This window comes from Adiantum capillus-veneris, chromosome 30, assembly GCF_014529385.1.
Source record: "Adiantum capillus-veneris isolate H3 chromosome 30, ASM1452938v2, whole genome shotgun sequence".
NCBI classification, from domain to species: domain Eukaryota; kingdom Viridiplantae; phylum Streptophyta; class Polypodiopsida; order Polypodiales; family Pteridaceae; genus Adiantum; species Adiantum capillus-veneris.
The window spans coordinates 26,466,188-26,479,465 of record NC_140960.1 but is presented as its reverse complement, the minus strand read 5'-3'; the positions used below and the strand labels follow the sequence as shown (position 1 = coordinate 26,479,465).

Below are 13,278 nucleotides of genomic sequence, written 5' to 3'. Positions count from 1 at the left end.
TGTACAACGCGGCAACGCCTGCAAAATTTGCACACGTGCCAATGTGCCATTCTAGCCTAGCCGCGCTGCCGCTGCTCGCATATAACTACAAAACATTCTCTTTATTCAATCTTTACAGACGATCGTGATGGCAGTCTTTCGAGAAAAACGGAGCGTTAATGTTTTTTTGGGTATGCGTAGCTGCTAGCAACTTAGCAAGATTCTCTCTCTCTCTCTCTCTCTCTCTCTCTCTCTCTCTCTCTCTCTCTCTCGCTGCCATTTCTCTCAAGCCGCACTCGCCGGATCACCCTGTTGGCGATACGTGACCAAGGAGGGTTGTCAAAAACTCTGTGCTTTATTAATAGTACTAATACAGTCACCGGTTTTTGGTTGCTTCTCTCACTTGGTATCGTTGTGGCATCGTGTAGTCACAAGTCGAATCAAAGAGATGCAATCACGTGTCAAAGGGGGCGGAATCCCTCCTCCTTTTATACTAGTAGGTGATACGATTTTCATGCAATTTGTGAACAGGTCAAAAAATGAGGCATCAAATCACAAAAACGTCTGTCAACTCCAATCGAAAATGGTTGTGAGTTGCGTGGAAGGCATGCAAATTTGACCTCTCTCTCTCTCTCTCTCTCTCTCTCTCTCTCTCCGCGCGTGCAAATGGGTGTAGGCAGCAATCTCTCTCTCTCTCTCATGAGGAGTGCAACTCACAAAACGTCTGTGAACTCCAGCTGAAAATGGTTGTGAGTTGTGTGGAAGGCATGCAAATTTGACATCTCTCTCTCTCTCTCTCTCTCTCTCTCTCTCTCTCTCTCTCTCATGCATGGCAGTTCGCACGTCATCGAAAGGTAGGCCTGTCTTCATATGCAATCACCTTGAGGCTTGAAGGCGTGTGGCCTTGAGCAAGACGCTGACATGGGTGAAAGAATCCATGAGAAAGGGGTCGTGCTGGGAGCAAGCGCAGAGAATACACGAGGCTAGGGAGAGCCGCCTTGCGCACAACGATAACATGGGTCATGGGTGAGAGAATTCATGTTGAAGAGGGGGGGGGGGGTTGGCGCATCTGCATCTTCTCATCAGAAGCCGAGATGAAATTTGGCTGCTAACGAGGGTGTCTCTGGAGTGAGGGACGTGCCGTCAAAAAGTTGAGGGGGAGGGGCAGAGCCTAAATTTTTTTTCTACCTTGGAATCTTTGAAGGAATGCAACTTTTTTAAAGTAGAGCGAATAGGGTAGGAAGTATAGATAGACAAAAACAATGCCATTGTCTTTTCTAGAAGTCTTGTTTTTATTTACCCTACACCTGAGTGCCTTGAGCCGATTGCAGATCGAGATTAATGGTGGCAACTTGCAGCCCATGGAGGGAAAAAATATAGTAGAAAATGGTTCTTTACGAGAAGATAGCATGGCACCCTAGGAAACAAGGTAAAGGCTGGCATTGGCATTTTAAAACAAACAAAGTCAAGGATCACGTTGGCATTTTAAAGCAAACAAACAAGTTTTTCAAAATGGAATGCCTTTTACGTTAAGAAAGAAAAAAGCATAATGCATAACATTGTTTTCTTTCAGAGTCTCTCTATCACAATTTGTCACTTTCTTTCCAAAATGTGAGCATAAGGGTGCGTCTGCACGGGCAGGGTTTAACCCCAGCCTATTGACGCAAGCGAACCCCCGCCCTCCTTGTTCAGCTCTGCCAAAAACGGCAGAGTTAGAAATCGTGAGCTCTACCCCCGCCTACCTACAGCGAGCGAAAGGTATGCGTATTAACCTGCTCCCGCTTTTACTCATTAAAGGTCAAAATTGCTCACGCATGGCAGGGGTAGCACCCCCGCCTGTGCGAATCTGCTCTTACTCATATACAACCAACTAAGCAAAGAGAAAATAATAGTAAAATCTTAAAAGATAAGATATGATGCTATCAAAACTTATATCAAATGGGTCTTTTAAGATTTAAACGAAACACACACACACACCCCGCCCTTTCTTCTTCCAAAAAAATAAATCCTCCTCAAAGAGTCCTTCCATCGGTAGGTGTGCAAGGTGAGGACTCACGTAGACTTGCTAATTATCTAAGGTGTCTAAAACATAAGTTGTCATAATATAGAAAAATTTGGACCTTATCTACCCACTTTAGTGTGTGCAACGGTCAGCATAGAGGGTTTGCATGCAAAATACACAGATAGCACACGATCGACGATAAAATCAACAGATCCGCATATCTGAATGATTGTGTACACACAGAATCCACAACAAGACCAATATGAGAGGAGCGGAGTGCGAAAGAAAGAAGGAAAGAGAACATGCAAGTGCACCTTCTACAACGGAGCACACTACACAGACACGGCAAAGAGAGGAGAGATGAGAGAGAGGAGAAGAAAGATATAGACACGAAATGCGATCTCCTCTGTGCAAGAGTGAGCATTTTTCTCTTGTACATATTTATTTATAGATTTCTTGAATGTTCAAAATGATTACAGATTGTTTGTCCAAACATGAAGTGACCATAGCTCATAAAGAGCACTTTTAATAATAAAATATTCATAAATGTGTTATCCTCTCGCATAGTCCATTGATCGCGTATGCTTTTGCCACATATCAGTTGCAATAAATATATATTTATTTATTTTCATTACATAACCCTCTGTTAGAAAGTAACTATCCTCCTATTGCTACGTTAAGAATCTGCAAATCAAACTTCAAACATAATGGTTAAAATTAGATAAAAGTATCATGGAATAGAATAAAAAGTCATAAACTTAAACAGCATTTGCTTATGCTTATTGTCATTCGCACACTGCATATTCTAGTGTCCCATACCGCAAGAATAGGCAGCATATGTCATATCTTGATGTATCAGGACATCGTTGGTCACATTCATTGGTCAATAATCAATTTCATAAATTTCAAGTTCTATTCCACACACGGTGTCAACAACCAATCATCATAACCCAACTCCCAAATCCAAGTCCAATTCCAAATTAGAATCATTTCCATTATATATCTAGGTAACAAAATCATACTATGGGCAATGATGGGCCAACCATTGCAGCATGATTTTGTAATCTATCTTGCCTAGATTGGCAAATCAGCACCAATCGATCGTGCTGCGTTGATTGGTGAATTTGCACTTATGCAGCCTAAGCCGACAAATCTACACTTATATTATTTAAAATAGTGAAGCGATTGTTTGTGGGTGTGTTGCCTAAGTCGGTGAATTTGCACTCGTGCTGCTTAAATCGGCAAATTTTCACAAATAACTAGTATTGCGTAAAATGGGAAATCTACACCAAGATGGGCATATACACACTACCTAAATCGGTAAATTTGCGTGCATGTGGCCAATGGCCAGACAAGGCATTAAAAAAACACATATATTTCATGTTTGATATCAAAGTGAAATAGGTTTAAATAGTGAAGTATACACAACTTGTTGTCGACCATCCCAAATCACCTGGCTTAATGATGTGAATAGTAATTCCATTCAATGCAAGTATAGTGATGATGATAGAATCGGTTGATTTCACAACTCATACAATTAATGGAAATAAGTAAAAGAGCCATGTCTTTTAAAACAATGTTGGGCGGTATTCTATGTTGTTGCATGTTTTCCTTTGTGAGGACATACCCAAGTGGAGAGAAATGAGATTAAAGGAAACAAAGAGATAAATAGTTAGTTGTATGTTTTCCTTTGCGAGGGGATACCCAAGTGGAGCATTACTATCCTTTATTAAAACAAATGGGTCTATAGTTGTGTATCCCTAGTGTGACCTTTGGATAGATCATAGGCATGGCTAGGTTTTGAACATAGTGTCGTGTGTAGGGTTGAGCAGGACTACCTATAATAGATCTAAGGGGGATAAATGGTAGTATACAATGCAATTAGGTCATGTAACTATAATATGTTATCACCATTAAAAAACTACTAGTATACATGTAAAAGTGGAGAAGGATTTATCTTGCTTGAGAATGTGATCCATGGTACTAGGCAAGGATTGAGCTTGAAAAGGTTAGTAGTGTCCTCATCGACTCACCTTTCTAAAGTCTCTTCGTGCAACTTCTGAATTGCGAAATAGGTGATAATAGAATGTATCTTCTAATTCTATACTTGTTATGGATGTGTAAGAAAAGCCAATATCACTACAGGAATAGCTGAAACATTGATCTCTATTATGGCCATTTTCAAGTGTGTTGACTGTGTCGAGCTCTTCAATGTAAACCATTAAAAAATTTAAAAAAATTGTAGCAATGTCAAGAAGTTTTTTATTATCATTTTTAATAAGATTTAATAGAAATCCACTATTTGTTTCCACCAAAAAGAACAAATTAATGCTTAAAAGCTTATTAAGGGCTACCATGATCATAATCTATTGTAACTTCATTCCAACTTTTTGGCTCGAGTTCAAGCACATATGTTGTGATATACTCACTAGCACACACATTGAGAATATACCAAGGACTAGAAATGACCCCTACCACCACTTAAAATTGTGTTCATCTTCGACTACTTTCACTGAGGCCTTCAATATATACACCTGAAGTATTACACATATTAGCCAAACATGCTTAAATATTGCAGGTGAGTGTTACCATATACATGTGGTAGTGATGTGTGTGAACACACTAGGACCGCCGGGGCATTTTTTCCCTCTTTAGGAGGTTTTTTCCCCCGAGCATTGTATATACGCCCATCATTCTAGGGCTATCTATCTTTCCATTACACACTAAGTAACACATTCTCTATGGTGTGCCTTGAGCTTCCTTCGTCTTCTCCAAGTTGTGTGCGTTTCTCTGCAACCCTAATTCCAACAATTGGTATCAAAGCAGCTTGCGTCCTCCCGGGCTTAGTCGCCAGCTGCTCCAGCACACGCCTGCTCACTTTCTCCGATTTCAGTGAGGGTTGGCGAGCGTTCGTAGGTCGACAGATATTTTGGGATTGCTCAAAGTGCTTAGTCTGCTCAGATTTTCGATTTGGGCTCATTTCGGCCTCCGTTTCCACTACAGGCAGGCCTGCACAGGCAATTTCGTCATTTTGTGCAAAAATTCTATCAGTGCCGTTTTCTGCATAATAGATGCCTTATAGTCTTCTACAGTTTGTGCTATATAGCACGTGTTGGTCCTGTTCCGTTTCTCCTATTTTCGGGTAGTTTTCACATCAGGTGCAGCATTTACCATGGCTGACAACAACAACACAGATGTGTTCAAGATGTTTGTTGTTGAGGACAGGTTGGATGGGGATAACTACCCTATGTGGGCTTATATGATGCAACATGTTCTTGTGTCAAAGGGCGTCTAGAACATTGTGCAGGGCATTGATGTACGTCCTGGTTCTGAGGATGTAGGCGATGTTGAGGATGTTGCAAGACTTGCTGCAAGGATTGCTACTATTAGAGTTGTTTTGCCTACGGCAGAACAAGCTCGTTGGGATGTAAAGGATGCGCAGGCTCATGCATTGATTGCGTTGTCTGTGAAGCGCACCATTGTTCCTCACATCCGTTCAGCAAAATCTGCAAAACAGGCTTGGGATATTTTGGTTGGTCTTTATGCAAGTCGCAATGAGGCTAAAATTGCTTTGCTGCGTAAAGAGCTAGAGTCGAAGATTATGCATGAGGAGGATGATATGGACACTTTCCTTGCTGGTGTCAAGGATATCAATGAGCAACTTATTTCTGCAAGTGAAGTCATTTCAGATAGTTCCCTTGTGCAGACTGTTCTTGATGCCTTACCAGATTCTTACCAGACTTTTGCTAGTACTTGTAGAGTTATGACCCAAGGAAATCCTGAAGTTATCAAGTTTGATGCATTATGCACATTGCTGTTGCAAGAGTCACTTTCCAGAAAAAACAGGACTAGGCAACGTGTAGTTGAACAGGCTTTTATTGCTTCTCAAAGAAAGGGTGGTAACAGCAATGCAGCCACTTCTTATGGTTCTGTTGCGAGTGGCAAAAATTCTGCTCCTAATGCTTCTGTTGGTAGAAATTCGTCTGGAAATTCTGGTGATAAGGGCAAAAAGAAGATGTGTTGCCATTATTGTAAAGCCAATGATCACTTGATCAAGTCGTGTCCTAAGTTGAAGGCCAAAGAGGCTAAGAAGAAAGAGGGTGGTTCCACTACAAATGCAGCCATTGTTGAGTCTTCTGTGAAAGGAGACTGTGTTGCTGATGTTGATGCAGAATGGGCTTTTAGCGCAGAGTGCACTTACAATCTTGTTGTCCATGATGCATGCTTGTTAATTGCTGCAGATTCACATGTGTGGTATTTCGACAGTGGTGCTACAAAGCACATTACCTCACATCGTGAATTGTTTACCTCTCTCGAGTCTGTCCCTCATGGGAATTCAATCACTTGTGCCAACAATGCCTCGTATCCAGTTCAAGGAGTTGGAAAGATTGTGCTTACTGCTGCAAATGGCAGTTCCTTCACACTTGTTGATGCACTTTATGTACCTGGGATCAAGAAGAATCTCTTGTCTGTATCCGCACTTGCTAGACTTGGACTTGTAGTCAAATTTGTGGATGACAGATGTACAGTTCATGATCTCAGTTTTGGTGATGAAATTGTTGCATCTGGCCTTTTGTGCTGTGGGCTGTATAAGCTCACTTTGTATGACAAGTGTGGACAAAATTTTGCAAATGCTGTTGCAGATTCAAGGGCTATTTCAAATGCAAAATTTTGGCATGCACGTTTTGGTCATCTGAATTTTGCCAGTTTGCTGTGTTTGTAGAAATCTGATATGGTTGCTTCTTTGCCGCCTCTTGAAGCACCTATCAAACATGTTTGTGAAGGCTGTATTTTGGGTAAAATGCAGCGTTCTAAGTTTCCAAAGGATGGTTCAGTTAGGGCTACAGGTAGGTTGCAGCTTGTGCACAGTGATGTTTGTGGGCCCATGCAAACTCCATCCTTGGGCAATTACCTATACTTCGTGACTTTCATTGATGATTACTCCAGGCATGCATGGGTATTTCCGCTTAAAGCGAAGTCCGAAGTTTTTATGTGCTTCAAACAGTTTTTGGCTATGACTGAAAATGTCTCGAAATGTACTATGGGCACCCTCCATTCTGATCGAGGGGGGGAGTATATGTCTCATGAATTTAATGCATTTCTGGCTAGTCGTGGGATAAAACACCAATGTACAGTGCCTTATTTGCCTCAACAAAATGGTGTTGCTGAGAGAAAAAACAGGTCACTGACGGAATGGCACGATGTATGGTCAAAAGTCAAGCTTTGCCGCATTCTTTTTGGCTTGAGGCCATCATGTGTGCCACTTATATACTTAACAGGTGTCCTACAAAAGCTTTGCAGTCTATTACTCCATATGAAGCATGGCATGATAGAAAGCCTTCTATTGAGCACATGCGTGTTTTTGGTTGTTTGGCATATGCTTTGGTGCCACAAGTGCAGCGCAGAAAATTGGATGATAAGGCTGTCAAATGTATTTTTGTTGGTTATAGTGCTGAAAGCAAAGGTTACAGGTTGTATCATCCGCAAACAAAACGTATTCTGGTTTCTCGGGATGTAGTGTTTGTGGAAGATTCTGTTCAGCCCTTGCTGTCATGTACTAGAGACAGTAATGTAAGCTCACAGGACATTTAGGACACTTTGTTGCCTCTTTTCAGTGGTGGAAATACGAATGTAAGTTCCAATGAGGCAAATGTACAGCCTATGGGGGTTTCTGAAAATGTTACAGATCAGCCTATTACTGATGTAGATGTACATGATGTACTTGATGAGGAAAGGGCTGAAAATGAGCAAGCTAGAGGTATGCCAAAATGGTGGTGCACACTTTGCGTGATGGAACCTCTGTCTTTTGATGAAGCACAGAATTCAAAAAATTGGATGGCTGCCATGCAATCAGAATATGATGCACTTATAGAAAATGACACATGGACTTTATGTGATTTGCCTCCTGGCAAAAAGGCCATTGGTACGAAGTGGGTTTACAAGTTGAAACGCAAGCCAGATGGTGAGATTGATCGCCATAAGGCTTGACTTGTTGCAAAGGGTTATGCACAGCTAAAAGGCATAGATTATGAAGAGACTTTTTCTCCCACTTGTCGTATGACTACTGTGCGTTTTCTATGTGCATTGGCAGCTCATTTTGGTTGGGATGTACATCAATCAGACATTGTTACTGCTTTCTTGAATGGTGACATATTTGAGGAAGTTTATGTAACGCAGCCTCGTGGTTTTGTCATAAAAGGACAAGAGGACAAAGTGTGGAGATGTAAGAAGGTTTTGTATGGGTTGAAGCAATCTCCTCGTGCTTGGTATGAGAAAGCTGACACTAATTTGGTCAAACGAGGCTTTTGTAACAGTCCAACAGAAAGCACTTTGTATGTAAAGCGTGAGGGTGATGTACTTCTCATTGTGGTTCTTTATTTCGATGATTTGTTGATCACTGGACCAAATGAGAGACATATTTCTGAATTTAAGGCTGATTTGAATGCTACTTTCAAGCTGAAAGATTTGGGGTTGTTGCATCATTATTTGGGCATACAGTTTAGGCAGTGTGATGGTGGTATTGCCTTGTGTCAGAAAAGTTACATAGAGACATTGCTATGTAAGTTTGGACTTGAGTATTGCAAACCTATTGCCACTCCCATGGAAACAGATTTGAAGTTGAGTCTACATGATGCTGGCGATCCTGCTGATGTCACTCTTTACCAAATTGTTGTTGGCTGCCTCATTTATGTATGCAACACAAGGCCAGATATTCAGTTTGCAGTCTCACAGGTCAGCAGATTTATGCATAGCCCAGGGTCTAAGCATTGGCAGGCTGTCAAGAGGATTTTTCACTACCTTAGTGGCACTTTACATCTTGGCTTGTTTTATCCCAAGGGGGGATCATTGCCGCCAGACTTACATGCTTTTTCATACTCAGATTGGGCTGGTTGTTTTGACACGCGAGTGTCCACAAGTGGTTTTTGTTTCATGCTTGGCAGTTCATGTATATCATGGTTGAGCAAGAAGCAACCTACTGTGGCCACTTCGAGTTGTGAGGCTGAGTACAGGGCAGTCTTCACAGCTACGGTTGAGTGTGTATGGCTCAGACGCCTTATGGCTGATTTGGGTGTTGGACAGGACACTGCCAACACTATCTACATTGACAGTCAGAGCGCATTGGCAGTTGCGAGGAACCCAGTTTTTCATGCTCGCACAACACATCAAGGTGCATTACCACTATGTCAGGGAGAGGCTCTCAGCAGGAGAGATCAGCTTGGCTTATGTGCCAACACAGGACAACCTTGCAGATCTTTTCACAAAGGCATTGTCTCGTGAGAAGCTTGAAGCTTTCCGCAAAGCTTTGGGCTTACTCCCCTTTGTGGACTGATCATGTCCTCAGGGCATGGCACTTCCCTTTACTCATGTGCCAGCTCTCGTTCACCGCATCACTCCAGGGGGGATTTGTTACCATATACATGTGTTAGTGATGTGTGTGAACACACTAGGACCACCGGGGCATTTTTTCCCTCTTTAGGAGGTTTTTTCCCCCGAGCATTGTATATACGCCCATCATTCTAGGGCTATCTATCTTTCCATTACACACTAAGTAACACACTCTCTATTGTGTGCCTTGAACTTCCTTCGTCTTCTCCAAGCTGTGTGCGTTTCTCTGCAACCCTAATTCCAACAGTGAGCGCAATCAAATTCAAAACAAATCCACAACAACCTCTAGATTGATAAGGGTGCATTTTTTTGTTAGATGTGTGCCTTAACTTTTCTAGTGCAACATTCCAGAGTTGTTCACAATATTGTGTTCTCTCTGTTGGATTCATATCATAAAGATCTTCAGCCTCAATAGCCTTGGCATTGCCAAGCAAGAAAAACAATTAAAGCCAATGCCAAATCGAGGTGCTCAAAATTGAGGTCTTGAGTTTTGGGCTTGTTTGTGATGTCTTCGGTGGAAAGTTGAAATTATCATCATCCTCCATGGTAGCTTGGGGATTTCTCAACAAACCAAATACCCAAGCCTCTAATTTGCACATTGGAGCTACAAGGACTGCACCATCCCAATCATTGGGCTCCTTCAAATGGGCCTTTAAAGCTACAACAACTCCCATAGATCCTCCAAAAAGAAAGCAAGGAAGCCTCTTAAACTCTGGTTGCCCTTTAATATTGTTTTAGTTCTCTATAACATCGCCCACAAGCCTATTGAAACTTGAAACATAGCAATGCAAGCCAGATGTAAGGCCAAATCTAGGGTACTCCATCCCAAAAACAACATAACCAGACTTTGTAAACTTTCTTACAACCCCTTCAAAAGAAGACCTTGCATGTGTCACCATATCCATGAAAAATGAACACCAATGGTTTGAATATCGTGACTCAAGCATCCAACTTCTTGTAAACGTCTCTACTCCTCGGGAGTTAAAATTAAAGAACTCTTCTACCTTGACCCCCTCCATACTTTCTTGAAAGAAAGGATGATTTGGCTTCTCCATCTCTTTCTGGAATGCAACACAGATGCATCTTCAGACGGATGCCATGATTTCCCAAGCTACCGAAAAGATTCTCAATGCAAGCAGAGTCCATGGTCTTTCGCTTCGGTTTGATTTGTGGGGCAAGAAGGGGGGGGGGGGGGGGGGGGGTCACGTAAGAGCACCAAAAGGGGTTATTAAGTTTCTTCTTTTCACACATTTTCACATACATAAGGGTACCCTAAAATGGAAGCGAAAAAAAAAAGAGATTGAATAAAAAAATGGTGTTTTATATTTGTCAAAAATTCTCAGATAAGGAGTTTTAAAAATAGTCATTGAACGCACGTGATATACACAATTTATACATAGTGACCCCCCAAGGTTGGACTGAGCTAGCCTTCCTGTGACCTCAGAATTGGAGAGGCGGCAAGGAGTAGTAGGGGACACCGTAGAGATGAAAGACAACCCAAAAAGATGAGAGAATGAGAGAGAGAGAGAGAGAGAGATCATTGGTGGATAATATCCCTCCAAAGAGAGAGTGAGAGGCAGTTCCTTGGTGAGCAAGTCGAAAAAGGCGTAGGCTCGATCCAAGACTCGATTTGTGTGTATATTCACTAGTTGACCAGAGAGAGAAAGATAGTTGTTATTGGAACTGATGTTCTAGAGATAGAGAGAGAGTGAGAGTTATTTGGATAGCAATGGCGGCGAACGACATCTACTACTACACTGTGTACCATGCACTCCTTGAATGGTCAAGGTCATCCTCCGATGATGTAGCGAGTCATTGTGATTGTTGTTTTTAAGTGAAGGTTGGTTCCCACAACATGTGTGACTACCACTTGTTGTTAAGTATGAAGCTTGTTTGGTAGGGTAGTAGAATCCCTTTGAATCGGCCCGACAAATGCAAATTTCTCTTTCAATCTTTAAGCTTAGACATGCCATTTCAAATTCGGACATACTTCAAGATCTCTTCATCTTCTATTCCTTCTTCTTGTTGTGTTTAACCATAGAAGCTTAATAGTTTTAGTTATTGATCCTCTCTCTCAACTTCTTTGCTAATGCATAGACTTCTATATTATTTGTAAAGTCATTATACAAGCACTAATAGTCTTGCATGGTGTTTTCTATTGTTCTCAAACGCTTTACAACAAGAGTAGCGTCTAATTACATATACAACTAAGAGTGATCAAGTAAGTGTGCCAAAGTGTCTCATTAAGGAGAATATTGGAAGATACCTAGGGCGATTCAAGGGTAAAAGCGAAGAGAAAGTACAATTGTCGTGCATGTGGCTTAGCGCAACTGGCAGCCGAATGCAACATCGACATGTGGAGGGGGAGACGAGTGCAAAAGTGGCAAGACTGAAAGGCTTGGAAGCCTTGGATAGAGGAAAAGGAAAGGGCGGGTGTAGCTTGTGTAGGTGGGGGGCTCCAGGCAACTTGGTGGCGAGTAGGAGGGGAAAGGGCGCTTTGGCAGGGAAGCGAGTTTTTTTAATGTCCCTAGGGTCCTGGGCTCTACATTGAATAGCTCGTAGCGCAATGGTTTTGGACGAACGATCAATCTAATGTTTGACGTGTTGCTCTTGATATCAAAGAGTTGCATGTCTATTTCACTCACTTCTACATAGTGAGAAGAGCCATCCTTAAAAGGAATCTATATAGATTCTGCTTAATACAAATGGACTAGACCGAGTAGCTCAAATCAGTTAGTAACTTGAGATTTAGGTGGAAGTTCGAGGACAATGGACATGCATCATAGCCAATAGAGAAAAAACAAATCAAGTACAAAACGAAGTGGTACTTAGCTTTGGTATATGAAAGTGATGTTTCCTTTCCATGGCCATGATTTGAATCCTATATAAGAACCTCGTTTGAGGATGCCTAATCTTTATAAGTTGCAGGAACTTAGCTTGAGCTTTGGTACCATTGCAACAACTGAAGGTACAGAGGACTTGCAAAATACACAAATAGCATGTGACCGATGATAAAATCAACAGATCAGCATACCTGAATGATCGTGTACACAGAGAATCCATAGCAAGACTGAGACAAGGGGGGCAGAGAGCGAGAGGGAGAAGGAAAGAGAATGTGCAAGTGCACCTCCTAGAGCAGAGTGATGCACATGCACGATAAGAGAGGAGAGTTGAGAGAGAGGAGAAGAAAGACACAAACATTGGGTGCGATCTCCCCCCGCATAAGAGTGAACATTTTCCTCTTGCACATATTTATTTATAGATTTTTTGAATGCTCAAAATGATTATAGATTGTCCGCCCAAACATAAAGTGATCATGGCTCACAAAGAGCACTTTAATAATAAAATATTCATAAATGTGCTATCCTCTTGTATAGTCCATTGATTGCTTATGCTTTTGCCATTTGTCAGGTACAATAAATAAACATATTTTCATTTTTGTTATAGTGTGAGCTATGTAGGTTTTGTAGATGGCCATGGTTGGATATTTGTAAATCTTTGAGTTTTTAACTTCTTCTTCTTCTTCTTCTTCTTCTTCTTGGCCATGCTCACCACTGTGAGTGTTATATCATCTCAAAAAAGAACGTACAAAAGCCTCAAGCACACTCCTTGTCTTAAGCGGCCAAACGATATTGAAGTGTGCATGCCTAAACTTTGATATAGACATTTACACAATTAGCATTTGAGATTTGTTTTTCCTTGTAGCTAGAATCCTATAGCTAGAGCTTTCCAAGAGCCTAATGTCGAGGAGTGTTTGCTTCCATTCATTGGAGTCCTTATGTTTCCCTACCGAAAGGATCCATTCCTTGCTTTCATGGATGGCATCTTTGAACTTGGATGTTGTAGGGTTTCTTTCAAAGACTTGAAAGTTTCTTGACTTCCAAGATTGCTTGACATAGCAAAAGTGACAA

The 13,278-nt window shown here is 41.5% G+C and overlaps 1 pseudogene; it reads right to left on the bottom strand.

Annotated features, from left to right (window-relative positions):
• Positions 1-9,810: 9,810 nt before the first annotated feature.
• On the bottom strand, positions 9,811-10,618 carry LOC147417710 (uncharacterized; annotated as a pseudogene).
• Between the last annotated feature and the right edge of the window lie 2,660 nt (positions 10,619-13,278).